Source organism: Phacochoerus africanus, chromosome 2 (genome assembly GCF_016906955.1).
Source record: "Phacochoerus africanus isolate WHEZ1 chromosome 2, ROS_Pafr_v1, whole genome shotgun sequence".
NCBI lineage: Eukaryota > Metazoa > Chordata > Mammalia > Artiodactyla > Suidae > Phacochoerus > Phacochoerus africanus.
The window spans coordinates 254,332,081-254,346,240 of NC_062545.1; positions in this window are offsets into that span (position 1 = coordinate 254,332,081).

Below are 14,160 nucleotides of genomic sequence, written 5' to 3' on the forward strand. Positions count from 1 at the left end.
GCCTTTTCTGGACATTTTGTAGAAATGAAGTCATATATGGTCTTTTTTAGTTTTTAATGTCTGAGTTCATCTGTGGTGTTTTCTAAATTTATCTGTGCTGTAACATATTTGTACTTTATTCTTTTTTGCTGTCCATTAATATCTGATTGTATGGATATGCCCTATTTTGTCCATTCACCAGTTGAAAGACACTTGGGTTGTTTCCAATTTGCAGCTGTGAAAAATAATGCTGCTTTGAATATTAGCTTGCCGGTCTTTGTGTGGATGTAACATTTTCATTTTTCGTAGATGCCCGAGTGGAGTTGCTGGGTTATATGGTAAATTTTGTTTCACTTTTTAAGAAGTTGCCAAGTTATTTTCCGAAGTGACTACAACTTTTGCATTCTGAATGTCAGTGTGTGAGGGTTCCTGATGAGGTTACCCTCCTCATCAGCCCTTGTTACTGTTTGTCTTTTTATCATAGCCAACCTAGCTGTTGAAGTGGTGTCTCTTTGTGGCTGATGATGTTGCGCATCTTTTCGTGTGCTCTTTAGCTATTCATACATCTTTGGTGAAATGTTTATTCAGGTGTGTTCTCCACTTAAATAATTGAGTAGTTATTAACTTGTAGATCTTTTTATTCTACGTGTAAGTCCTTTATACAGTATGAACTTTCTAAATACCATGTACTAGCCACAGAGGGCAACCTCGTATCCCGTTGTACAATATTCATCAAAAGCTTGATTTCAGTAACCACATATGTATATAATTGCATAAAGGATACTTAATCTGACCCATCATCTATAAATACTTCCATTCATTTTGGGGTTCTATCAGATCACCAAAAGGTTTTACACTTCTTCTGACTCCTTATAGGATTGCTTTTATTAACCTGTGTTTTCCTCTGTGTTCTTTCTACACTGATGGTTGTTAAAGTCAATCCTATGACATATTTTACTTTAAACTGAAGAACTTGCTTTTAAGCATGTTTCCTCTTAATGAGTTTACATTGAGGATTTTTTTTTTCCACTCACAGGATAAGATGAGGCTTCTCCTGAATTAATTCACTTTTATATACTAATTTTAGATTTTTTTTTATTTATGGTAAAATATCCATAACATAAAATTGACCATTTTAAACCCTTTGGGGGTGGGTGTACAGTGCCACTTTGTGGCATTAAGTACATTCACATTATACTGCAATCATCCCCTTTTATTCGTCTCCCGGTCTTTCCCATTATCCTTACCTGACACTCACTCATTAACTAGTAACTTCCCATCTCCCCTCTCCCAAGCCCCTGGTAACCACTGTTTTACTTTCTGTCTATGAAATTGACTATTCTAGGCACCACATAGAGATAGAATCATTCAATACTTTTCCTTTTGTATCTGGCTTGTTTCACTTAATGTAATGTTTTTAAGGTTCCTGTTGCAGAATGTGTCAGAATTTCCTTTTTTAAGACTGAATAATATTCTGTTGTATGTGTACACCACATTTTGTTGATGCATTCATCTTTCAGTGGGCATTTGGGTTATTTCCTTCATTTTGACTGTTGTTAATAACGCTGCTATGAACAGTAGTATGCAGATGTTGTTTGAGTCCCTGCTTTCCGTTCTTTGGGATGTATACCTAGAAGTGGAATTGCTGGATGCCCTTAGGGTTCATCCATGTTGTAGCAAACCACAGAATTTCCTTCTTTTTTAAGGATGAATAATATTCCATTGCACATATATACCACATTTCTTTATCCATTCATCCATCAGTGCACATTTAGATTGCTTCTACCTCCTGGCTATTGTGAATAATGCTGCAGTGAACATGGGTGTGCAAATATATCTTCAAGGTCTATTTGCAGTCTGTGTGTGTGTGTATATATACCCACACATCTGTGTACATATATATATATTTCTCTCTCTCTCCAGAAGCAAGATTGCTGAGTCATGATAATTCTCTTTCAAATTTTTTAAGGAACTTCCATGCTGTTTTCCATTGAACTGCACCCAATTCACATTTCTACCAACAGAGCTGAAAGGGTTCCTATGTCTCTACATCCTTGCAACACTTATTTGTGGTATTTTTGATAGTGGCCATCCTAATGGGTGTGAGATGATATCTTGTGTTTTTGACTTGCATTCCCCTGATAATTAGTAATGTTGAACGTCTTTTCAACATTCATCTTCTGATGAATGCTCATTAGACATTTCCATGTCTTCTTTAGAGAAATGTCTATTCAAATCCTTTATCCATTTTTTTAATGAAAATTTTCACTTCCTATTCCATTCCTAGCCAAGAAATCATTGTCAGAAATTCAGTGTCAGGAAGTTTCCTCCTCTATTTTCTTTTAGGAGTTTTATCACTTCAGGTCTTATGTTTAGGTCTTTAATCCATTTTGAGTTCATTTTTGTTTTAAATTACTGAATGAATTTTATTACATTTATAGTTTTATAGCAATCATCACAACCCAATTTTATAGCATTTACATCCCAAACCCCCAGCACATCCCTCCACCCCTCACCCTGTTTCACTTGGAAAACATAAGTTTTGCAAAGTCTGTGAGTCAGCATCTGTTCTGCAAAGAAGTTCATTGTGTCCTTTTTTTAGATTCTACATGTAAGTGATAGCATATCATGTTGGTGTCTCACTGTCTGACTAACTTCACTTAGCATAATAATTTCTAGGTCCATCCATGTTGCTACAAATGCCATTATTCCTTTGCTTTTAATGGCTGAGTAATATTCCATTGTGTATATGTACCACATCTTCTTGATCCATTCCTCTGTCAATGGACATTTAGGTTGTTTCCATGTCTTGGCTATTGAAAAGAGTGCTGCAGTGAACATTGTGGTACATGTGTCTTTGCGAGTCATGGTTTTCTCTGTTTAGATGCCCAGGAGTGGGATTGCTGGATCAAATGGTAGTTCTATTTTTAGTTTTCTGAGGAATCTCCATGCTGTTTTCCACTTTGGTTGCAGCAGTTTGCATTCCTACCAACAGTGTAAGGGTTCCCTTTTCTCCACACCCTCTCCAAAAAGTCTATTGTTTGTAGACTTTTGGATGATGGCCATTCTGGCTGGTGTAAGGTGGTACCTCATAGTGGTTTTGATTTGCATTTCTCTAATAATGAGTGATGTTGAATATCTTTTCATGTGTTTTTTGGCCATCTGTATGTCTTCTTTGGAGAATTGTCTGTTTTAGATCTTCTGCCCATATTTTGATGGGGTTATTTTGAGTTCATTTTTATATGTGGTGTAAGATAAGGGTCCATCTTTATTCTTTTGTCTGTGGATATCCAGTTTTCTGAACATCATTTGTTGAAGAGACTGTCCTTTCCACATTGTATAGTATTGCACCCTTGTTGAAAATCATTTGGCTATGTTCATTGGTGCATTTCTGAGCTCTCTATTTTATTGGTCTTTATGTTTTTGTGCCAGTACCGTAGTGTTTTAATTGCTGTACCTTTGTAGTATGTTTTGAAATCAGGAAGTGTGAGACTCCAGCATTTTTCTTTTTTCTTGAAGTTGTTTTGGCTATTTGGGGTCCTTTAAGATTCTGTATGAATTTTGAGATGGTTTCTTGTATTCTACAAAAAATGCCATTGGGATCTTAGTAGGAATTATATTGAATCTGGATTACTTGGGGTATTATAAATATTTTAACAATACTAAGTCTTCAAACCCATAAACATGGAATGTCTTCCCATTTCATTAGTAAAGCTGTTTTGCTTTCTTATCATTTTTGTGTTCACTGGAGTAGCACTTTTAATTTCCTTGAGGAACTTTTCCTTTGCATTCACAACTTGGCTAACTGTTTGGCACAAGAGGCCTAGCTTTCAGCCTATCTTAGCTTTCAATATGCCTTCCTCGGTAAGCTTGATCATTTCTAGCTTTTGCCTTAAAGTGAGGGATGTGTGACTCCTCCTTTACTTGAACATTTAGAGGCTGCTGTAGGGTTTTAATTGGCCTAGTTTCAATATTGTTGTGTCTCAGGGAATAGGGAGGCCTGAGGAATGGGAGAGAGACAGGGGGAAGGCCATTTGGTAGAGCACTTAGAACATACATGTTTATTGATTAAGTCCACCATCTTATTTGGAATTGGTTTGGGGACCCAAAAACAATTACAGTAGTAATATCAAAGGTCACTGGTCACAGATCACCATAGCAAATATAATAATAACAAAAAGATTTGAAATCCTGGTGATCCTTGGACAACATGGGCTTGAATTGCACAGGTCCACTTATACATGGATTTTTTTTCAATAAATACATACTATAGTACTAAATGATTCATGAATGGTTCCATCCATGGGTGTAGAACTGCAGATACAAAGGTTGACTGTAAAGTAATACATGCATCTTTGTTGTCCCTAATGCCCAGGTTGTTCAGGGGGTACAGTATTTTTGAGACTTGTCAAGATATGACACAGGGAGTACACAGTGAGCAAAAACTGTTGGAAAATGGCACTGACAGACTTGATACAGAATTGCCACAAACCTTCAGTTTGTAAAAAACACAATGTCTGTGAAGCACACACAAAGCAAAACACAATAAAATGAGATATGCCTATATTCTCCTGGAATTCAGTGGGCTTTTTGGATTTGTAGAGTTATGTCTTGCATCAAATTTTGGAAGCTTTGAGCCATCATTTCTTCAAATATTCTTCCTTCCTTTTTTCCTTCTTGGATTCCTAAATGTGTATGTTTGTCCCATTTATCATCTCCCACCTGTCCCTTTAGCTCTGTTCATTTTTCTTTTCCTCTTTCTGTTCCTCAAACTTGAGTATTTTCAGTTGTCCTATTGTCAGATTTGCTGTTTGCTCTGCTTACATAAATCCTCTCTTGTATATTTTATTTCAGTTATTGTACTTTCAAGTCCAGATTTTGGTTTTGGTTCTTTTTTCTGTAACCTGTCTCTTTATTAATATTTTCATTTTGTTCATATGTCATTTTCTTTTTGTCTGTGTCTTCCTTTAGTTTTTAATATGCTGGTATTTGTTGAAAGCTTATTATGCATAGGCCTACACATAATGGTATTTCATTTACATATTCATATACTATTTGTGAGGTAATGTTTTTTGCCCCTTTTAAAATGATCAGAAGTATAACGAGACATATCCATGTCCTGTTTTGTGTTCTTAGTTTCCAAGAACTGTCTTGTATCTTTCTTGATTCAATGCTGTAAGCATTTATTAATGGTTAGTATATACAGGACACTTTAGGAAATGAGTAACATATGTTCTGTACTCTGAACAGTCATGTGTGTAAGACTGATGTGTGTGCGTATTGAAGGGGTGGGTGAAACCGAAGAGGGGAGGAGGTGGAAAGGGAGGTGGGAGTGGCAGGCACACTCGGTGAAGCTTTACAGAAATGCATTGTGCTTTCTGTCTGACTTTTTGCTTTTTTAATTTCTCTAAAAATGTTTCTGTATGACATGAGTCTCTTCCACTGTGTGCTTTAGTTTCATTGCCTGTGTTGTAGAAAGATTCAAGCTGTGAAAGAGGTCCAGGGCAGTCTTGAATAATCAGAACTCTTGTGCCACGTCACCTAACGTCAGTTTTCTGTGTCTTCTTCCTCATCATCTGGCACTGGTTCGGGAGCACCCATCTCCATCAAGTCATCTTCTGTTAATTCCAACGGTGTGGTGTTATGTTAGCTCTTACATTTCTCCAAAATCTTATCTTGAAACTCTTCACCCCCACCTTTTTGCCGTATCAGTCCCTTTCATCATTTCCGTGATTGGCTCTGTGGTAAATTCTATGAAGTCATGCACATCTGGACATGGTTTTCTCCAGCAGGAATCAGTTGTTTGAATCTTGATGGCTTTTTCTTTAACAATGATGGTGTTTTCAATGGTGTAATCCTTCCAGACTGTCATGATGTCCTCTCTGTTGGGGTTCTCTTCCATAGCACTCACAGTCCTGTCCAGGGAGCGCCATGTAGAATGAGCCTTAAAGGTCCTTTTGACCCCTTGATCTAGAGGCCGAATTAGAGCTATTGTGTTTGGAGGCAAGTAGACCACTTTGATGGCGTTGGTGTTGAACTCATGGGTTCTGGGTGGCTAGGGGCATTGTCCAATATCAAAAGAACTTTGTAAGGTAGTTCCTTTTTGGCAGGGTCCTTCCTGACCTCAGGGACAGCACTGATGGAACCAGTCCAGAAAACTCTTGTCCTGACTGGTGTTTATCTTTCCCCTTCAGGTCTCACGAGTTAGCAGCTTTAGAGTTAAAGGCTGACCTGACCATAAACCCATCTGCATTTGTACAAAATAGTCTAGTTAGCTTGTCCGTTCCTGCCTTAATCCTGGTGCTCGCTTCTCTTCTTTACTAGTAAGTGTCTTTTGTGGGGTTCTTCCCCCGGAATAGGGCGTCTGCATAGGCATTAAAAATCTGTTCAGGCTTGTACCCTTTCTCCTCTGAGATTTTCTTGATGATGGCATCTGGGAAACTCTGCTGTCTCTTGGTTGGAAGAAGCTGTTTGTCCTGTTATCTTGACCTGTTTTAAGTCAAACCTTTTTATAAAATTCTCAAACCATCCTTTGCTGCTATTAAATCCTCCATCTTTAGATCCTTCACCTTTCTTTGCTTTAAGTTGTGAGATAATGACTTTGCTTTTTCTTGAATCATATTAGTCTATAGGTATGCTTTACTTCAAGCAACTTGCACCTGCATAAAAGCTGCCTTTATTGTACAAGATTAAAAGATTTGTGTTTCGCAAAAAAAGTGCAAGGTTGACTAATATGGTTATGGCTTGAGAAAGCTTGAAGTAGGTATGGGAACACCCAGTTGTCAGATCCTAACTCAGTAGGTAACATCCATAGGCTTGTAGATATAATTGGCAGTGGCATTTGGATTAAGGAGAAATTGGTTACAGGTAAGACCAGTGGATCTCTGACCTAGTGAACAGACTGCAGTTTCTGGTGACAGATCCAGCAGCTGGAAAGGCTTTCCCCTTTTCCAGTGGATTGGGAGATGTGGATAGGAGCATTGCCTTTCCAAGAAAGTGAGGGAGAATAAGGTAAGAAGCCACAGCAAGAAAAGGTGTACAGGCCTGGTCTGGTCATCTGGGGGAAAGCCGTCTCCTCCGGCTGTCCTGTGTGTGCTTCAGTTCCTGGAACTCTTCAGGGCGAGGTTACCAGTTGGTGTGCACATCCAGTAAGGGTTTGAGGCTTTCTTTAAATGACACACATGGATCCAGTAGCCCAACTCTTTGGAGATTGGTGGCACAGGGATTGGTCCGTAACACTTGATAAGGGCTTCTCCAGCATGGTTGAATAAAGGGTTTTTTTGGTGATGTCTTTCTCAGTAAAGAAATCTCCAGGTTGCAAAGTGTGGTGTTTGAGGTCTTTGAAAAAAATTGCTCTACTGAAGCATGGTTATTTTCAGTGAGGGAATTAGACCTTTGCAACCTTGTAGTATATCTCCTTTTATTAGTTGTGGGTGAAAGAGGTGGGAACTAGATGGGTGCCTGGCAGTTAGCTCAAAGGGTGAGAGTTTTAGAGTTCCAATGTGAGTGGGCCTGAGATTTTGAAGGACCAGGGGCAGTGCTTTTGACCAGAGTATTCAGAGGATTTCCACTAACTTTGTCTGTTGAGTTTTGGTGACACTTAGTTCATTTAGTTAGTCCTTGAAGGCTGATGATCATGTGCACAGTAAAAATGCTGTAGGACTGGCTGTGATATTTGACCAGTAAAAATGGGTTCCCTGGGTGCTGTGGAGCTCAAGAGGGCTTCCCCATGGACGGATGATTTTTTTGTTGTAAGATTTTAGCTACTGAAGAGGCAGTAGTTTGTCTTCATGGAGAGGCTTCAATCCAATGGGAGAACATACAAGTCATTACCAAGACGTATTTGTATGCACAAGGTGGGTGGGGGTAGCTGAATAAAGGCCTTTTGTCCATGGGGCAATTGAAAGTGTTGAGGGGCAGTGTGGACAGCTTTCCCAAGATTATTTATTGAACAGATGAGGCTTCTATGTGGGTTACAGAGATAATTACAGGGGATTCCATGGCTATTTCTTTGGTGGTCCTAACTCAAAGGACAGTATTAGGAGTGACTCTAAGGCAAAAGGGGGATCCTCGTGCCCAGAGTGTGTAACTGCTGACTAGGTACAAAAAGTCATAGCTTGTGGGATGATGGTGATCCTTCACCTTGGGGTAAATAGTCTGAGAGGGCTTCCTTCCTCATATATGAAGAGGAAAATGGGAAATTGATCCAGGGCAGGGAGATTCGTCAAGCTTTCCCTACAGGTGTTAAAAGCTAGATCATTCGATTCATCTAGTTGGCCATTTTGGTTGCTGCTATCAAATTCTAAAATTATTATCCCCTGTCAGTAGAAATTCCAGCATGACATTTTCCCAAGGAACCTGGTCCCAATAAATGAAGAGATGTAGAGGAACTAAAGAGAAAAGGGTAGCTGTCTCTTAGCCTGAACCAAAGGGGATAGATTTAGAAACTGGAACGTGTGGATGTTTCTTTGAGCACCAGGACTGACGCTGTGGTGGCTCTCAGGTTGGGGAGACCCATTCCCAATCTGGAGAGTGGTTTCTCTTAAGTTGATGAAGGGGAGGGTTGGGGAAAACCCTTGTAGTTCCCTGGACTCCCATGATTGGGGCTTAGGAGGGCACTGGGAAAGCTGGGTAGAGGATTCAAAGTGCCTGGAGCACTTAAGCTTGTGACAGTCTCACCTTCAATGTCCTGACCTTTTGCAGTAATGCCCAGAGACCGGGAGGGGGCGGGGGTTGTTTTTGTTTAGGGGCCTCCAGTTGGTGGAGTTGAGAATCGACCATGTTAGTGGTCGTCCTTTTAGTTGAATCATCTATGGTGTGGGTGAGCCTGTTTGCTAAATTAAGTCAATCTGGAGCAGAAATAGTTTTCTGTTGCATACTACTGGTCCTTTTAACTAGAAGAGAAAGGTCCTGGTTCAACCCATTAATGAACATAGAGTTAAAGGCTACCCACTTGGTCAGCAGAGTTGAGTTTATTGAGAGATAGCAGAGGAATTACACTTTGAGACATGCAAAACTATGATGAAACTGTAGACAAGTTGGGAGAATGAGAGCAAAGAACTTTCTTTTTACAGAGGAAAGGAGGAAGTTGGGAGGGGCTGTTTTGAATGAAAGTTCATTGGAGGAGACGTTAGGGTTTGGTAGTTTCTCATTGGCTGAGTTGTTGCTGGGCCAGGAAACAATTTTCCTGCTGAGGTTTGTAAAGTACGCTGGTGTGAACCTGAGAGCTCTCCCTTCAAGACGTCCTGACTCCATTTTGAGTGACAGTTTCCTTTGTTTTCACGAGTTCTGAGAGATTATTTTAAGTTGGAGTCTTTAGGCATCTCTCCCTATGGAGCAATTCTGATCATTTACAGCAATGCTACATCTCCTGGTAGCTCTTCTGGGGCTTTTCCCCATTAATATTCAAGATGTTTATGGTTTTTTGGTAAAATGGGACCGAGGAGAGCATTCCTTCCTAAACTCATAATTAATGCATATTCCCAAGTTTTTTTCTGTTCTGAAGCATCTTGTTCATTTTCTCTATTGATCAACCAACATGATCAGCATCTTTTAGCTCTTTGAGCAGTTTTGTTGGTTCACGTCTTTGTCTAGCAGGTCTGACTTCTTCAGATGTATCTTGTGTTTCTTTGTATGCCTTGTGATTTGTTGTTATTGTTAAGAACTAGACATTTGAATCTTATACAGTCTGTTCCTAGACTCTGCCTGAAACTGCAGATAGTACTAACTGTACGTATACTATATTTTTTCCTATACATGCACATCTGTGATAAAATTTAATGAATTAGGCACAAGAAAATAAGATAGAATTATTATAATATACTATAATAGAAATTATGTGAATGTGGTGTCTCTTGCAGAATATTTTGTTATACTGTACTCGTTCTTTTAATAAATGATAAAATGCCTGTGGAACAGAATGAAACGAGGTGAATGACATAGGCAGTGTGACACAGCATTCGGCTACTGTTGACTCTCTGACCCTGTCAGAGGATGGTCTGCTTTGGGTGATCTGGGATCATTGAACCACGGTGATGTGTCAAACTTCAGGATTGCTCATTTTTGAAATTTTCCATTTAATACTTTTAGGCTTCAGTGTGCGACTGTTAACACACCTCACAAAGCAAAACCATGGATGGGTAGCTGGGGACTCCTGAAGTGTGGTAGTTCTAGAAACCAGATCCTCCCTCTTGGCAGAATTTTTTTTTTTTTTAATTGTTTTAGGCTATCTCTGTGCCAGGGACCAGTCTGTGGTAAATGCTTACACTTTTCTCAGCTGGTTCTGAGCATGTCTTTTCCTGGGCAGAGCAGTGACTCTAAATTCTCCCATACGTGCCCTTTCCCCCTCCACCGACCCCATGTCCGAAGAAACAAGTGCTGTCCCTTTACTTGGGGCATGTGGAGGTCCAGGCTAGGGGTCTAACTGGAGCAGCTGCTGACCTACACCACAGCCACAGCACCTCCAGATCCGAGCTGCATCTGCAACCTACACCACAGCTCACAGAAACACCAAATCCTTAACCTGCTGAGCGAGGTCAGGGATCGAACCTACATCCTCATGGATGCTATGACAGGTTCTTAACCCGCTGAGCCACGATGGGAACTCCCAAGTGCTGTCCCTTTAAATCCCCCGGGGTTGGAAGAAAGGCCTCTCATTTCTGTGTCTGCTCTTCCTTCGTGATCAGAAGCAACCATCCACAATCAGGGACTTGGGACACTGATGTTAGAGGCAAAGGTCTTTATCGGCCGCTCTGGCTCCAGCAGGTCCAACTGGAAATGCTTGGGCTGTGTGACGGAGGATGGGTAGCTGCTCTGCTGCTAAAGGCTAAATCCACCGCTCGGAGTTGCAGTTTACCAGTTAGGGTTTCTCCTGGACACTACAAGTTTTAAGATAGACCCTGTATTCCAGAGTAATCCCTTTAGATGCTTTCTGCCAGTATAACTGTTGTCTAGGTAGAGCAGTAGCTCCCTGGTCCTTGTTACTGCTCTGTATTCCCTGACATCACTCCCTCCATGTCTTTGATTTTTATCCAGCTTTCTGGAAGCAGTTTTCAAATTCGATTTTCCACCTATACTACTAATGTTTTGAATGTTTTATTTCTGTTATGCTTGTATTTCCGGGTACATTCTCTGATTGCTCTTTTTTTTTTTTTTTTTAAACGAGACTCTTTTTGTTTCATGGGTAAAATTTTCATTTCTCCCAGGAAGCTCATAGAGTCTTATAAGCGTTCTTCAGTGCCCTGCGCTTTCTCTCTTTCCTCTGATTTGTTTTTACCTGTTCTTCCTTTTTCACTTTGGAGATTTTCCTCAAACTGGATGATCTTGGTCTGTTCACATTGAGGAAGAGGGCTCTAAGACGCCGCCAGTTGGAGGAGGTTTCAGTTACTGTGGCACCGCCCATTAGGAATAGAATGTGAGCCACATAGTAATTTCCTCATAGCTTCTTTTAAAAAGTAAGAGAAGACAAGTGACTAACATATTTTATTTCACCCAGTAGATCCATAATATTACATCAACACATAATCTGTATAAGAAAATACTGGTAAACTATTTTATATCTTTGCACTGTCTCCAAAACCTCTGTCTTTTATAGTTGTAGCCCATCTTAATTCTTACACTAAATTTTCACTTGAATTTCTTGATCCATATTGAGAGTAATAGAACTTAGACTTGAAAAGTAGATTCACAGAGTTTTTCCAGATGTTCTTTGTTGTTATTCTAAATATTCCTAAAGTTTACAAGCATCAAAATTACCTTGCTTTGATATTTGCATCCACATTGACAAAATTGTTCATCTTTTTATTAGAAGAATGATTTTGAAACAAAAGTATATTGGTTTCAAAACAGTATCTGTTGAAATAAATTCACCAACTCTTGTGTCCAACTGTTATTAACATCAAATTCAGTGAGATAGTGTATAAATGGAAACGTAACTGAATTTATCCGTGTCAACAAGAAATTCTTCGCATTTTTCTTGTGTTTTGCAGTTTGCACAATGCAGTTGATTACTTTGAAAATCTGCGTGTTGACTCATGTTAGAAAAATGTATAAAGTCATTATTTTTTATTTATATTAGGAAGTGTTTCCCTTTTAACGAATTTTGCTCACATCCTTAGGTAAGTCACAAGTTTTTCCACTCCAAGGAGCTTCAAAATTTGCCCGTTAATAGGCAGTGTGATACTGGAAACATGAATCACACTGACACTTTTTGTCTTTGGTTATTGAATATTTAGCAAGCATGCCTTTTGTTTCAAGAAAATCTTGAATTGGAATATTCCCAATAGAGGAAATCTTTGTAGGATTCTTTCATAACTCAGCCAAGGAACACTGGTAAAGAACACAAGATCATTAAAAACATTATCAATAGTTGTATAAACTACCAGTGATTATTTATATCCTTTGGTTATATGGACTGAAGAGTTTTAACATCTATATTCATGACTATTTTCTTGGAGTTTGATTCAGAAAACCAAACACAAATATTTTCAATAGCTGTCAATATAGTAGAACACAGCAACAAGGGAAACATCATTCTCCAGCTGTAAAATTCCAGTATATCTGTTTTTTGACATAATGTAGCTGCAGTCTTATTCTTTCAATAGAAACTAATGTCGCTGTCTCTAGCTGAAATTATCTTCGGGTGGAAAATTTTCAAAAATACCGGTCATGAGTTTGCTTTTTTAGCCAGTGAATTGACATTTCTTTGTAAATTTGGTTTTTCTCTGAGACAGAATGTATTTGAGAGGTTTTTTTTTAAACCTTTTTTTTTAATTTTTAAATTTAATTTTATTGGTGTATAGTTGATTTACAGTGTTGTATTAGTTTCAGGTGTACAGCAAAGTGAATCAGTCATACATGTAAATATATCCCTTCTTTTTCCCAGACTATTGAGTAGATTTTCTTGTGCTCTGCAGTGGGTTCTCGTTAATCCTCTGTTTTATACAGTTGTGTGTGTGTTAGTCCCACCCTCCCAGTTCTTCTTTCCCCACAATGCTTTCACTTGTGGTAACCATAAGATTGGTTTTGAAATCTCTGGGTTTGTTTATGTTTTTTAAATTAGTTTTTTGTGTGTCATTTTTATTAGATTGCACATGTAAGTGATATCATATGATAATTTGTTTTTCTCTGACTTATTTCACTTCAGAGTTTTCAAGTAGCATTGTTTTATATCACACATCTGAAGCTAAGTACTTGACATTTTTCTAATTTTGAATCAATTCATCTTTGATATTACAAGAAAGTTCTTGTATTCTATGGGCAGAATTAGAGAATTAAAATTTTCCATTTTGAGTATCTTTTTAAGTCTTCCTCATAATTTTCTAATTAACTTATCATACTTAAAATGATAATTTCTATTATCTTCTCTCCACATAAGATTCTGTGAGTGTGTGTGTGTGTGTGTGTGTGTGTGTGTGTGTACACGCACGGATTAAAACCATTTTATAGACGGCCAGGTATAAGCTCAACATCCTGTTCAAAATTGTTTTTAAGTTCTTTGATAGAAATGCAGTTCTCATTTCGTGGGACTAACTTCATGGATTCTTCTTCTGACTGAGAATATTTATCAAGCTTCCTAAATTGCTGCTGCAAAATGAGAAAACTATTAGCTGCTGTCGTAAATATTGTCTGCTGTATTGAACAATTGTGTGCCACCAACAGCCTTCTCATGTCGCTGTGCCTGCAGTGAGTTGCAGTTGCCATTCATCATCGAATGTGCACTATTCCCTCTTGCACTCTTTTCTTTGCTGGACCGGTTGTGGTACTGGCTTCTGTATTGCACTGAATTCTGCCTCAGTAATTTGCCTTCATTAAAAATCTAGATATTTTTTCCATATATTTTTACCCTAGAAAACAGTTTCACTCTATTACAGTTACAAGACTGTGTATCTCAGTTTATGAGTATGGTTTACACATAGAGATCCCTGTGACTTGTGCTGTCCGCATAGGTGTGTCCTTTCGCTTGTACTATCTACGTCAGATATCCAAGTGAGCCCATTGTGATGTCACATTAGTGCATAGAAGAGCGTCATCTGAACTGAATCAGTCTGTTGATACTGACTAGATTGAAGTGCTTCTCTGTAATATTAGAAACAATGCACGTTCCTGTACAAGCATTCTAATACAACAGCGTCCTATGCTCTGCAACAGTTACAGCAAATTGTAGTTCCACCAAAACAATAA